This window comes from Coturnix japonica, chromosome 1, assembly GCF_001577835.2.
Source record: "Coturnix japonica isolate 7356 chromosome 1, Coturnix japonica 2.1, whole genome shotgun sequence".
Taxonomy (NCBI): Eukaryota; Metazoa; Chordata; class Aves; order Galliformes; family Phasianidae; genus Coturnix; species Coturnix japonica.
Genome location: NC_029516.1, coordinates 155,914,921 through 155,929,155, shown reverse-complemented (window position 1 = coordinate 155,929,155; position 14,235 = coordinate 155,914,921). Strand labels below are relative to the sequence as shown.

General features: G+C 39.6%; 1 protein-coding gene across 2 annotated transcripts in view; it reads left to right on the top strand.

Annotated features, from left to right (window-relative positions):
- Positions 1 to 14,235, top strand: part of KL (klotho) — a 45,858-nt gene that overhangs the window by 1,643 nt on the left and 29,980 nt on the right. The gene's annotated exons all lie outside the window — the stretch shown is intronic.

Genomic DNA, 14,235 nt, shown 5'->3' with positions numbered 1-14,235 from the left:
GCTGTGCCGGTTCAGCACTTGCAGTTACTGTGGAAATACTCAACACAGCTACAGAAGGAATTCAAACATTTGATTTAAACAAGTCTTACTGAGTTAGCGGAGACAATAGAGGTAGCTGAAATGTCACGCTGAAGGATGCCCTTGACAAAATACAGGCTTTTTTTGACAATGTAAATAATGTTGGAAAAAAGAAAAAAACAACTCTCCTTGTCAGCTAGTTTAGTCAATGGCATGAATACTTTGCTATAAATAATTTTTATAGAGAGAATATAGTATAACTGTAATTTGTCCTGGAAGCGTTTGTGAATTCTTGGGGAGAATTAAGCAAAATTGTGTACAGATCTTTTTACCATCAGGGTAAAGGACTGCTAGACTCCTGTTTGAATACCAGGAGTGATGTGGCCCCCAAGGCATGGTCTGTTGGTGCACATTTACGTTCTCTGCTAACCTTCAAACATGGCTTACCCGCAGCAGTCTGTGTTATAGAGTGTCATACATGAGATGAGAACTTCAGGAAAACACCCAACACTTCTCACTCAACTTTTTGCCACTTCCTTTGCATTGTTTAGAGTTACGCAGATTTTTAGACAAAATATAGGTGGGGAGGATGTGAGCAAGATACCTGGCAGTGCTGAAATTCCTGGTCCAGAAACCTTTGCACTCTCAGCAACCCTTAGGGAGCAACCTGGCCAAGTCTGTGCTGTGATAGTTCAGTTCACTGAACTAAATGAGTAAATAAATAAAGCTATTCCTAAACTTCAGTACTTGCAGGATTAGCCACAAGTTTTGCAGCAGGGCTGCATCACCTCACATTTTTATGCTTTTCAGAGTCATTGCATAGCTGCTGATGTGCTGTTTGGCACGCTTTGCATAGTTACTCTGAAGGCAGTGGGGCTCCACACGAGGGTAAAGGTGTCAGCTTGGTTTGTGGGGTGCAGAACCTCAGAGGCTGGAGCTCTGTGTCTCTCCCTCTAGAGATGACACAGAACAGAAATCATTATAGCTGCAAATGTAAGCACTCAGGCTGTCAAAAGAAAGATCACTTTGGAATAATTACTTTAAGGGCGGTGGACTTGCTGAGAAAGAGTTTTAATGCTGTCTGTCACTTCATTTTTTTAAAATTATTATTATTACTTTTTATTTTCTGCAAAATAAGCAGGTAATAAGGCAGTTCCTGTTCTGTATAGTTCTCCCCTCTACCTGTTGTTCAGTCTGTAGCTTCAGACTCAAATTAAATTAGGCCAGATAAATAAATGCTATGTCTGTCCTTGGCTTTTCCATAGTGCTGTCTGTTCTGAGTATTGATATCCCACATCACCGCAGTATCTGAGTCTCTCATAATCTGAAGGATATGGTTGTTGAAGGAAAACGCCTTTTCTATTTACCAATGGAGAAACCGAGGCACCAGCTTGTCAAGGCACTGTAGAAAGTACAATTCAACCAGGCAAGTTACCAATACTTGGTTTAGCAACAGAATCTCTGCATTGGTTTTCTTCTAATCTCCATCATTCAACTTGTTCACTGGCACTGCAGTCCTCTTTTTCCTTTCTGTTACCATAGCTTATTCATATTAGACCTTTCAACCGTGCAAGGAATGAGATAGGAAGCTGCACAGTATTGCTTCTTTGAATATGCAGCCTGATATCTGTAGAGAAAACATATGTAATATTGCAATGACTGACATATAGTAAAAGCATTGAATTACATTTCCATGTGCAAATTAAATTTTCCTCTGACGTAATTGTTGTACAACTGACTTTACAATTTGAATATGGTTTTTAATGGATGCAGGGAAGTGTGTATAGTTTTGTAGGTGACTTTGGTCAGTTATTCTCAGGAGCTGATGCAGCCTTGGTTTGTGTAAGAACAGTAGTTGTTGGTCTATTTCTTCATCACATAGCATGGAGGGTCTGCACCATATAGCCCCATTAGTAAAGAAGTTGTGTCATCCCACACAAAAATACCCTTTCAGGAGCCCAAACTTTTGCTGTTTTTGTCTTACATCACCGAATCATCCAGTCTCAGACTTCCTAATTCATTTTCTTTCTCTGTGCTGTTCTCTGAACATTAAGTTTGCAGAATGTTTACCTTTTACAAGGTAAAATACATCTTCATAAATGCTTTGTTCTCAGCAAATGAGCAGACTCTTAACATGACATTTTTTTTCCTTATTTATAATATTTAGACTGTTTTAAATGTCTTCTTTCTACATTTATTCAAAGTAAAGACCCTCGGGAGTGGAAAGCTTAATACCGAGAGAAAGCTGATGTCTGTTAATTTATTTTACAGGACACTAATTAAGAGACTAAATAATATCCTATAAATTCTTGAAAATTCAGCAGATATGAGTGTGGATTTTGGGCTCTTTCTTTTTGAATGAGTTATCTATTATCGGAATAAATAATCAAATAATAACCTGATTCAGTTCAGGTTGTTCAGTTCAGGGTTGCTGAAAACAGGGCGATGAAGTTGGATCTGATTAATGATGTTTAAATTTGGCTTGAATGGATTTTATCCTGTTGACCTGCACTTTTTCAATTACCTTTCATTTTTCCACTACTGTGACATATCAGACTCTGAATGGACAGAATAGGAGACAGTTTTCATAAAGACTAAATAATAATCATTTAAAAACAGACATTGGAAAAAACAGATGCATCCATAGTTGTTTGTTCAGGGATGTCAATCATTATTTGTTGAAAACATCACCCTTTGATAGTATTTCCATTGACACTCGTGTTGCTTTTGACATGCACTTCAAATCTGCTAAGAAACAGAGGAAGCTGCACACATTTATTCGCAAAATAAATTGGGTGGATTGAGTACAGGTCATAAAGGTTGGCATTCCCTTTGAGTCAACAGCCCGAAAATGTTATGCCAGCAAGCTGTCATGTATCTGATGCATCTCTTGTTGATAGAGGTCATTGGATTACGTTCTGTTTTTGCAAATGCATTTTCTTTTTTCATTAATAGTTCACACTGTATTGTCTGAGTTGGACACACTTGGATTTACTCAATACAAACAGCATTTGCAGAAACAGAAGAACACTTTGTTTCCCCAAAGAAGTGAGTGGAACTGCTGCTTGGAAACCAGTCACGTAGCAACAGAGTACTGATTTTCCTTTCCAAAACAAAAGGTAAGTACACTTTAGTTGACCTTCAGTTCTAAACCTAATAAGGTGTCAATAATTGCAGCACAAGAGAATGGTCTTTTCTTTTCTTGCTGCATGTTGTTTCTTTCAGCATTCAGCCATCAAACTTTCACTCAGTGCAAGTGGAATGACTCTGGATTTTCCTGAAAGCAACATGGGTCACTGTAGTTGTGAAAGAACATACAGGTGTTTTTTTTTTTTGTTTTTTTCCCTTAGAAAAAATGTTTTGAAGCAATAATATTTTTTTCCTGTCCTTACCATCATAAAAGTTTATTCAGAGAACAAAAACCAGACTAGACCTGTTTCCAGTTCTGAATTTCAGTTTTTTTTCTGAGTATATATATAGTCGTAAATAATCTACTGCAGTAATGATTATGCTAATCACTGAGCATTTGAATTAAGTAGTTTTCAAAAGCTAGAGATGACAAACAACTACAGTCAAGCCATGCAGCAAATTCAAATGCAGTTTTCTGTGCAAGTAGCTAGGAATGCTTATGTTGTGTTTGCAAATTATATCAGCAGCTGAAAGTTGACATTCCTTCCTGAAGCTTTAGTCATCAAAAGAGAAAAATAGAGTTTCATTTTCAAATGTGGTAAACAGGAGTTTGGTCTTTCACTGATGCTCGTGTTATTAAAATTACCTCCAAAGATAGGGTATGTAGCTTTCCCCTTCCCATTTCTACCTGATAACATCCGCACTTATTAAAGGAATGTTGTTTTAAAATATTCTGCTGTAATAAAAACACGTTTGTTATCTGTGAAGAGAGCCTTGATGCTTAATTACAAATATCAAGACTACTTGTAGAACAAGGTATTGACAAGGAAAAGTAAGAGGGGACTCTCTCAGGTTTATGCATTCTGTAACATAAAAAGCTTTTTTTAGAGACTAAAGAAAATGTTCTTAAAACTCAACAGGACCTAGAAAAGCTGTGAATCTTTCTATTTAATTCTATAGACAACCCCAAATCTGTGTCTTTACATCTTATTTGAAATGCCACGTGCCTGAGCATTAATTGTTACAGCAGTAGTTGCTGGAGGTATCAAGGTGATATTTCTGGTTCCTATCCAAGGTAATTTAGTATGCTTCCTTTTTAAATACCATGCTTTTCATTTAAGATCAAAGTTTTTGCTTAACGTATAGGGCAGGGCTCTGCTCTGTGCCAGAAAGATAATGAGTGCTGATTAACAGCAGCTTAATATAGATAAGGGCACTTTGATAGGAAAAAAGAAATATCACATTTCACAGAGTTTCCATGAGTGTAAAGCTGTCTGCCCCTTGGTACTCCTTTTATTTCCCATTAATAAGGTCCCAGAAAATCCATACATTCTTGGTTCTTTCTTTTCAACTTCCTTCCTCAATTAGAAGAGATCCTGTGTTTCTTATAGTTTTGAGGGATCAGAAGTGAAGTGTATGGGAGGACTGCTGTCACCATCTGTTCCTTCATATGACAAACTTCTCCAGTTTCCACTTCATCTCCTATGAAAGGTTTCCAGTGCTGAAGGTAGTTAGCTGATGAACACGCTTCCTGCACATACTCTGGGATATTGTTGGGGCCTGGAAAATAAAGCCTACCCTCAATTTTTGCAGAATTAGTTGTGTGTTTTGATTTGAGAGAGATAGCTTTTTTTTTAGTCCCCTTTTTTAGTCCTTTTTGTTTCGAGTGAAGTCAAGGAGCTCCTACTGCTGTTCCCATGATAGGTCAAGTAAAATAAGCCTCTATTCAGCAACTGTCAGCAGGAGAAACAGTCCATTCTGGTTCAAATGACTTCTCCTGTGAGGATGAAATGCTTTCTGGCACTAGAAAGCTGCTTCACTCATCACATGCCTGTCTTCTGGAGGGTCAAGTTCTGATCTCTCTTGCTTTGGTAGATACAATTGAGCAATTCCTTTAGTGTCATTTCTCACATTTATTAACTCTTTTGAGTAACAGCATCTCCCTCCTAGTCTGCTCTGACAAACAAAATATTTGTATCCCTCATCTATTACTATTTCTTCAACTAGACGTGAATTCAGGCAGTGAATACATCTATATATCTGATAGTACCACTTCCAAGCAGCAGCCATAAGGACAATAAATTGAGAGCAGTGCAGTATGTGGTGATTTGGAGATGCTGCGTGGGTGACTAAGGTACTTGTTACCACTGACAGATGCCCAATCAGTCCATAAGCATCATCAGCTCTTGATTCTGTCCCCTCTCAACTCCGTGTGGCCCCCCTGCTCCTTGCTGGCTGAGCAGTGTGAGGAGCTGAAAAGTCTTTGACTGTGTGTATGCGCTGCACTACAACTAAAACACTGGTGTGTTAGCAACATTGCTCTCATCCTAAATCTAAAACATGGCATCATATCAGCTTCTGTGAAGAAAATTAGCTCTACGTCAGCCAAAACCAGGACAATAAAATTGTAGAAAATATCTCAGAGTGTTTTGGAAATTACTGAGATAAATATTGGACAGATATCTGAGTGAGAAGGTGACCCATGGAATATGGCCATGAATATAAACATGAAAGAAAAGGCTGGTGGCTTCTGGAAGAGAAATAGAACTGAACTCCTGCAACTTAAAAGAAAATGTGCCAGCAAAAGCAGAAGGTAGGTCATCAAGAAAGAAGTGTAAGTGGCTAAACACAAGAGGAGAGGGATGCATTGTCCATAGGCAGGAACTGGAGCTTTCAGAGAAATGGGATGAGTAGGAGACAAATGATTATAAGGATGTAAAAGAATTATATTCACACTAGTGTTCTCTCTAAATACTCCTAGGTATAATAAATATCAATGAGAGGAAGAAAATCTAGAGTTAAAGGGATAAATATTCCATACCAATAAAATGAGATAATCTGTTGTGAGACACTGGTAGCCTGTGGAGAACACTGAGAAGGTGTTGAAGGTCTTTGTGTCTGTAATGGCTTTTCAGTGTTAATGATAGAACAGTTTGAAAAATGACACTTCTGATGCATTTCTTGGCAGTGGAGGTGGAGGTGACGGTGCTTGTAAACCTGTATTATATATCTATATATCTCTTTGCTTGCAAATTCATAGCAGAATGATACATGACACAATTTAAACTCTGGGAATGTAATTCAGTGGAAGAAAAATTGTAATACTATGTATATCAACAGTGAATATAGCTTGCTTAGGATATTGATGATAGCAACTTCTGGCTTGCTGTAACAGCTTCGATACTATTCTGAGAGCACAAAACACTCAAAAAACCCCTGGCCTTTTGTAGTGCATTTGTGGTATATTGCCCTGGAGATTTGGCAGAGGAGGTCCTTCTAGATGCATACTGGGATAAGAAGAATAAAGCAATTGAAGAGCCTCTGAGTTTGGCCACATTTAAGCACGTTTGTGTTGCTTCCTTTGTATATATGTTTAGTCTGGGAAGAAAATAGTGTTCTCTGTTATGAAAAACAACAGAAGTTTAAAGTTTAGTTTTGTTTGGATTCTGAACAAAAAGATACTCCAAATTCTCCCAGTTACCAAAATCTTTGCAGATGTTGTTTAAAACAGCTGGTATAGGAACTGAGGGAGTGGGACTGCAGATGGGCAGATGGGCTCTGCTGCTTCTGTGTGATGGGAAGCACGGGGGCTTGTTCACATCTCAGGATCCAGCCAGCCTGGGATGCTGAAAGGCTGGGAGTGCTGCAGGGCACCCTGCAATGGGGTTTTGAGCCTAAGGGTTGGCCATGCACATTTCCAGTGGGCCGTCTCTTCAATCTGCACATTTTGATACGTGCACTTTAGGTCATGGTAACAGCTGAGCTTTGAGTTCTGTTTCACTCAGCTTAGTGCACCTCTGAAGACAGATGAATCATTTAAAATTGGCCAGGAGAGAACATGCCGTGGAAATGCCTTGTTATTTTGCGAGTCCAAAAGTCAACCCAGAAACCCTCTTGTAGGTTAATCAGTTTAATGCCCTTACTCAAGGCTAGAATATGTTGGCCTCGCTGGGATTATGTCTTGCCATGCAAGTTTACAAGCTATTTGCTTTACAGTTGGGAAGACAGCAGCATCTGTTTGTTTTGATTGTGCTTCTAGGAAAAACAGAAAATAGTTGGGCGGGAAGAGGGGACAAGTTTGGAACTGTTTTTCACACGCTCTGATAAGAACTCACTGGGATTTTCCAGTGCCTTTTCCTCAGTCAGCTTTTTCCTTGTCCTTTTGAATATGCAACAGCTCCACTGGATCAGTTGTTCTGCAGAGCTGAGGGCAAAGTTTACTCAATTTGTTTATTTAACTTTCAGTGTCTTAAGAAATAATTTTTGCTGCAGGCATGTGTTGAGCATTGATTAATTATTCTAATTTTGTTTCCTTTACAAATTATACATGGAAATGATAGAATTATGCATCATTTATTTTCTTTTAAGAAAGTAGATTAGGAATATATTGCGCTGTCAGACTGGGTGGTTATTCTTTTGTTTTATATTGTGTAAGTAATACAGCTTTACTTAAAAGCCTATCCAATAATTCTGACCTCACGTTTGAAATGAAACTTTATCTGGCTTATGATGGCTTAATTGTAACACACTTACTTAATTCTTACTTTCTGTTCCTGTTGTAGAATAATGTCAACTTGGGAACAAGCTGTGTTTGAACAGCTCAGGTTGGTAATCTGAGACAAAGGCCACCAGAGCAGAACACTTACATATCCCACGAGGGGGCACAACCCAGCCAGAAAGAGTCTTAACAAAAGCAGACAGTGATAGGAAAGGGGATTACTAGGGCAGGGACAATGAATGAAGAGACAGGGAAATGTGCGGTGAGGAGTGCTGAGTTGGAATGGGATGGGCTTGTGAGAAATTACTGTGTTTCTGTGTGCATATTTGGGACTGACAATTAAACTTGGTGTGAAATGAGATGTCTTGGAGTCCCCCAGGGGTAAGGCATTCTCCGGTTCATTTTTATTCGTAGATCTCATAGGAGATTTTTTGGGGAAGCTGGATGGTGGTTTCGTGAAATCACACATCATGCTTCACAGCGATGGAACCTCAATCCAAGATCCTGTCTTGGCTTCTGGTGTTCCACTTGCTGTCCTCCCCTTGCCACCAGCACTGGGAGCTGGGGAGCACTGAGCAGCCAGGAAAAGGAAGGAGAGCTGCTGTGTTAAAGCAGAGCTTTTCAAAGGAGCTTAAGGAAAATCACCGAGAAATGAATTTTCCTTTAATGTCTTTTTAGAATCCTGTCACTTCCAAGCATATAAGTAAATTACCAAGTTGAACAGATGTATTCCTTGAAGAATATGTGTATTCTTGTACTCATGTAGCACTTCAGCCATGCCGAGAGTAGGACCTTGGGAATGCACTGAAAGAACTCTTGAGCTCAGCTTTTTTATTCGTTTCCCCTCCCAGCCATGAAAATGCCTTTTGTTTTGAATGTGAAGGGAAAGTTGAGTACAGAAAGCAGGGCAAGGAATAATATTGCAGGAATATGGTCCAACAGTAGTTTTGCCTCCTTATGATAGGCTTAATACAGTCAAAAAGTCCTTCTTTTTCTTCCTTATTGTTACCTGTCATTAGGGCCCCCATCAGGCCAGCTCACCTTCCCTCTGATTGTTAATACCTCCTGTTTTCAGAAAGTAATATAATTTAATTAGAGAAATTCAGAAGGTTCTAAAACCTGTGCAAGTGGAATTTGCTGATTCATTCGAGTTAAAGTATCTGAGAGAGATGCGTCAGTTTCCCAAAGAAGCTGAGAATTAGAGGAAATAAAAGGTCATCATTTTATTTTTACTTTGCCGTGGAAATTCTTGCTTTCCAATTTTGATGTTTTATTGAAAGTTTTTCTTTTGATACAGTGAGTCAATCAGTCATTTCATCCACTGATTTCTGTATTCCTTCACTGGATGAGTGCTCACAGCTCCAAATTGGGTCAGTTTACCCTTGTGAAATTGCTATATAAGCTACTGCAGTATGACTGAGTTCTTGAAGCTGCAATCTGATGGCTTTTATTCTTTGATGAAATAAGTAAAACAGTCCCAGAACTGTCAGGGCAAAATTCTTGCACCGTAGCTATTTCTTCATGTCTTGTATTCATAGATGAGCTGCTTGTGCCACTTTTGTGTGAAACCGTAATTACTCAGTCATTTGTCCCACACCCTTATCCTATTTCTGGCAAACAGGAAAGCGGCACTTGGAGATGGTTGCTTAAAAGGGGAGAGAATTCCAATAAAAGCAGCAGGAAATTGGCACGGCCATTCTGAGAGTCTGGACTGGCAAACTGTAGCACAAAGCAGCTCAGAAATGGTATTTTTCCACAGCACAGATTAGAGCAATGATATGGACGCCATCTCAAAAGTGGTTGTTGGTGAAATGGCAATAGGAGCAGCTCTGCAAAGGTACTGTCTTGTGTGATCTGATTTTCGGTGTTCTGGCTTGGCAGTCAGGAAGGAATTTCACCCAAGTTATACCATCAAGGAACAGTGTTGGTTCCTGTTCCACCTTACTCTTTCACTCTCTCAGCAACATGAAAAGTTCCCAGGTTCAATCAGGAATTTTCTCTAAATAATTAACCTTCTGCTGGGAGTCTTTAGGAGTTTGGTGATATCTTTGTTCTCTCTGGTTTTATTCTATGGCCCCTTGTGACATTTGGAGAACCTGGGTGGTTTTTCTTGCATTGAGAAGCTTCAGGATTTGTTTTGTGGCTCACACTTTCATGAATGTGGGAAAGAAGGGTTGAACAGTGAATACTTCTGAGTGGTATCTGGGTTTGGAAGCTTGCTGTAATACTACAGACAACTAAACTTGGTGATCCAATTTTTTGCTGATGGACTGTTCATTTTGTGGGAGTAGTTCTGGGGGAATGATTTTAGGGATGAAATCAGTATGCGAGTGTGAACTACAAAGATAAAGAGGAACTGGAAAGGGTCAAACACACATTGTGTCATAGAACCATAGAATAGCAGAGTGGTTTGGGTTGGAAGGGGCCTTTAAGATCATCAGGTTCCAACCCTCATACTATAGGCAGGAATACCTCCCTCTAGACCAGGTTGCTCTCAGCCCCATCCAGCCTGCTCATCACTTTCCCAGTGTGGGAAAGGACCCCGGGAGTCTGGAAACAGACTTGCGAAGCACTCGCATTTCATATTCATGGGAGATTGAGACCCTTTGCAGAAATGCCTGAGCTGTGTCAGCATATGGCAGAAAAGGTCATACTTGGAGGTATGCAGGGAAAAGCAAGTCAATTGTTATGTCAAATCTGTAGAGAAATTCACCAGAATTAACTATTAGACAACATGGCTTCCTGTGACATGAATGTTGACATTGGACATAAGACAGAAACAGTAGCAATGACAGCTGCCCAAAAAGCTGCCAGGCAGACTCATTTCTTCTTGTTACATCACAGGTTGTACTATAAAACAATTTCAGATATCTAAGTGGCTGCTGCAAGCAGCTGAAATCTTATGGGAGTATCGGAGCAAAAACTCATAGGCCAAAATATATGGCAGTAGACTTCCTCATTTGGAATGAGACTTTCTGCAGTATTTCTCTTTTATGTTTAGAAGGTTCTTAGTGGTTTTCCTGTACTCAGTATAATAAAACACAGCATATCTTGTTTTATCATGAATAGCAAAGCATTTTTATTTGGCTCATTTTGCAGGAGGATTTTATACTAGATATTGGAATCTGTCCTGTTATGGTACTGACACTATCTGAGTACACTAATAATAACAATCAAAAGAAATTGGTTCCTGAGAGACATCAAAACTGAGCTCCGTCATTTTTCCAAATTCAATAAGTTGGTCAAAGCACTGTTACTAAATATCAGGTGTTTTTTTTTCTGGTATTTGTCCACATGTTGGATTCTCCCACTCATAGTAAAGTTAACTGCTTATCCTTATTACTTTATCCTCTCTGACATAAATAATTCCTCTTCTCAAACCCATTCCCCATGACAGCTTAATTATCCTCATCACTGGTTATTTTTGTGTCTCCTTGTTCCTAGCACAGAGGATTATCTTCCCTTCAGCATTTCCTTACTGTTTTTCCTCTCAGGAGGTAGCCAGACCCCCATCCTTATTGTGCAAGATTGCGGATCTTTTGGGTATTGCTCAGTATAATCTGCTCTTCCTAAGATGCTTACTGTTCTTGGACTGAACACCTACTCATCTGTGGTTAAAGAAAGAAGGATGATCTTGTATTGAAGACACTCAGTTTAGTTGAGAGCTTGGATTTCTGAATCTACTAAAAACAGATAGAAAGGAAAACAGGCAGTGTTTGTAAAGACGTTAGGAGACAGGATACCACCATGAGGGCTGGAGAAGCAAAAAAAGAAATGTTGAGCTAAGGAGATCTACATCTTGTGTTCTGAGAGGCTTTTCTGATGTTCCATTATTTATTTTTTTTTGTGGCAGTGGTCATTTAAAGTACACAAAGTCGTGAAGAATGACTTTGATTTCAAGCAAAGGAGTTGTGTCAGTTTCTTAAATGCCATGTCCTGTTCAGATGCCTGGTCTCCCCACCTGGTCTCCCTGTTTTCTCCCCCTCTCCACCTTCAGCTTTTCTGCAGACAAAGTTCTGTATATGACTTCTGTGTTTGCCTTTGCCATTAATCACTGAATGATGGCCTTTATGTGACATACTGGGAGGAGTAGGACAGATTAATATGACACTCTGCAGTTTAAATAAGACATATGTTTAAAGTAGACTAACTTAATAAGTTATACAGTTTTTGTCAGTAGATAACAAGGAGACTCGAAATTTAAAACCCGTGAGAGGTTTCAGTTGTGGGCTGGGAAGGAACTGAACTCAACTCAGAATTTGTGTTTGCTCAGAGACTGGTGAGGGACTCCGATCTTATGTATGTTCATAGGAACAATCAAAAAATGGAGAAGTCTGTAATTCAAAACTAAAAGAAAGGGAAATTATATCTCATCTTTTGAAGTTTTAACTGTTTCCACTTAGAAATCAGTGTGATGCCTGAAGGGTGAAACATCCCACATTTACTGAGATGTTTTCACATATTTCTGTGGATTACCTTATTCTGGATCTTCTTCAATAGATATGAGATGGGTTGGACCCATTGTAGTGCTTTTTTATTCTGTTACTCTTCTAGAAGTATGAAAAAACCACTAATTTCTTGGCCCCTTAGTTATGTCTCTGGTAATTAATTACCAACACCCCTACTGAATCATTCACTATTGTTTTTTGCTGTGATTCTATATAGGTTTGGTAAACACTAGCCCAAACCCTCAGTTTTATATCTCAAAATGTTTTAAGACCAAACTATCTGGAATAGAAGAAATTTGGCAGTGTAAGCCATTCTGGAATGTACCCAATGAAACCACTGCAGTTCTGCACTGCTGGAATGATACTGCCAATATAAATGCAAAAACAAAAACAAACAAAAAAAAAGTGTATTATTGGAACTGTGGTGTGATGTGGTGGTGATTTGGACCTGGCTAAATGCCTTTTCTAGCTGAAAAAAGCTGGCTTCTATTTGCTGACTGTGAAGTAGACGGGCTAACTGAAAAACAGTCTGTGAGGTGTTCTAGCAGTCTGTTTGTTCTTTTATCAGCTTATCTCCCCCAGTCAGAGGATGCAGGAGGGCAGGCAGGGAAGAGCAGTGTGCCTAGTCAAGGATGGACACAGTGCAGAAATGGTGCTTCACCTGTCAGTTGGCTGCCAGCTCTTGATGAGTGTCATGGTGCTAACAGGAGAGGTGGATGGGGATTAGAGCTGGCAGTGTCCCCACATTTGCTTTTGTGTGCAGCATAAAGGTAATTTGTTGGCACTGGGTACAGCTGAGATAATCTTCAACCTGCAAAGTTTATCAGTAGCAAATTTTATGTATCCAGTGTCTGAAAACATAATGTTAAACTACCCAAAGTTCATGTCAACCCTGATTTGCAACTGTCAGCAGCAGCGTGTTTTGCTAGCTTGAAAGAGGCCATAGCATGGAAAACAGATCCTGCCCCACAGTACACCAGCATCACCGTGCCATCTTCCAGGCAGTGTTTGCGTCAGCTCTGAGACATCGTTTGGCATCTGCTTGGCTTTTCAAGACTTGGCCTTTCAATAGCCATTATAAAATGTGGTCTAGTTTAAAGATGTTTCCCTTTATGTGGCTTGGCAGCATTCCTGATGATCCCAGAGGGAAGAGCGGCAAGGACTTGTTCTCCAGCTCTGAGTCAGCTGTTCACTGGGCTGACCAGAGGTGTAGCTGGATGTCCTTTGGCTCTGCACCACTGTTAGAAAATGAAGACACTGAGTAAGCTGTCATTGGCTGCTTGCAAAACTGACAGAGAGGTGAGTCATTTCAAGTGCTGAATGAAGAACCTGAGAGTGATACAACAGTGCTATGTCAGGGCTGGTGATGACCAGGTAGACAGATGTCTCTTGCAGGCTGTAGAACTGACACACGGGAGAGTAGTACTGAGCTAATAACTTGAGATAATTTTATAGCTAACTTTAGATATATTCAGCAGACATCTATGGGTCTTTTTACAGGTAGTGGAGAGAAGTGAGCATGGTGAACCTCATAAAACCAAATATATATGTGTATTTACATATATAAACATATATTTTATTTTTTATATATAAATAGATATGTATATGTATATATAGATATACTCACAAACAAACAATGTATATATAAAATTCCCAACTCAATCTATGGTGTATAAACAATCCATAGTGAAGAATTCAATTCCAGTTTTTTGTAGACAGACTATTACACTTGATTTAACAGAGGTGAGAAAAGTTGGGATAGATTGCAGACGAGGAGAGTTCAGAAATTGGCTTGAAGTTCTTTGTGCTCTGCTATGTGATCCTGTGCAGGTTTTGCCTGGGCCTTACATGTTTAAGACATATGCTGCCTTCTGCAGATCTGTGGGGAAATCTTGTATCTTCTGCTCTCACCTGTTTTTCCTGAGCACTCAGCTGAGTCTTCTGACACAGGGAAGCATTTGATAGACATCAGTACGATTTGCCCCAGGTAGTGCCTCCTTGGTCCTGTAGAGCTGGAACATGCAAATGGCCACAGTATTCATTGCAACATCTCATGGATACTGAGTAGTCTCACCCTGTGGTTCTTCACGTTGCATAAGGAAAAGTAGGACAGGGTAAGAAAGATATACAGCCATCCCGTAG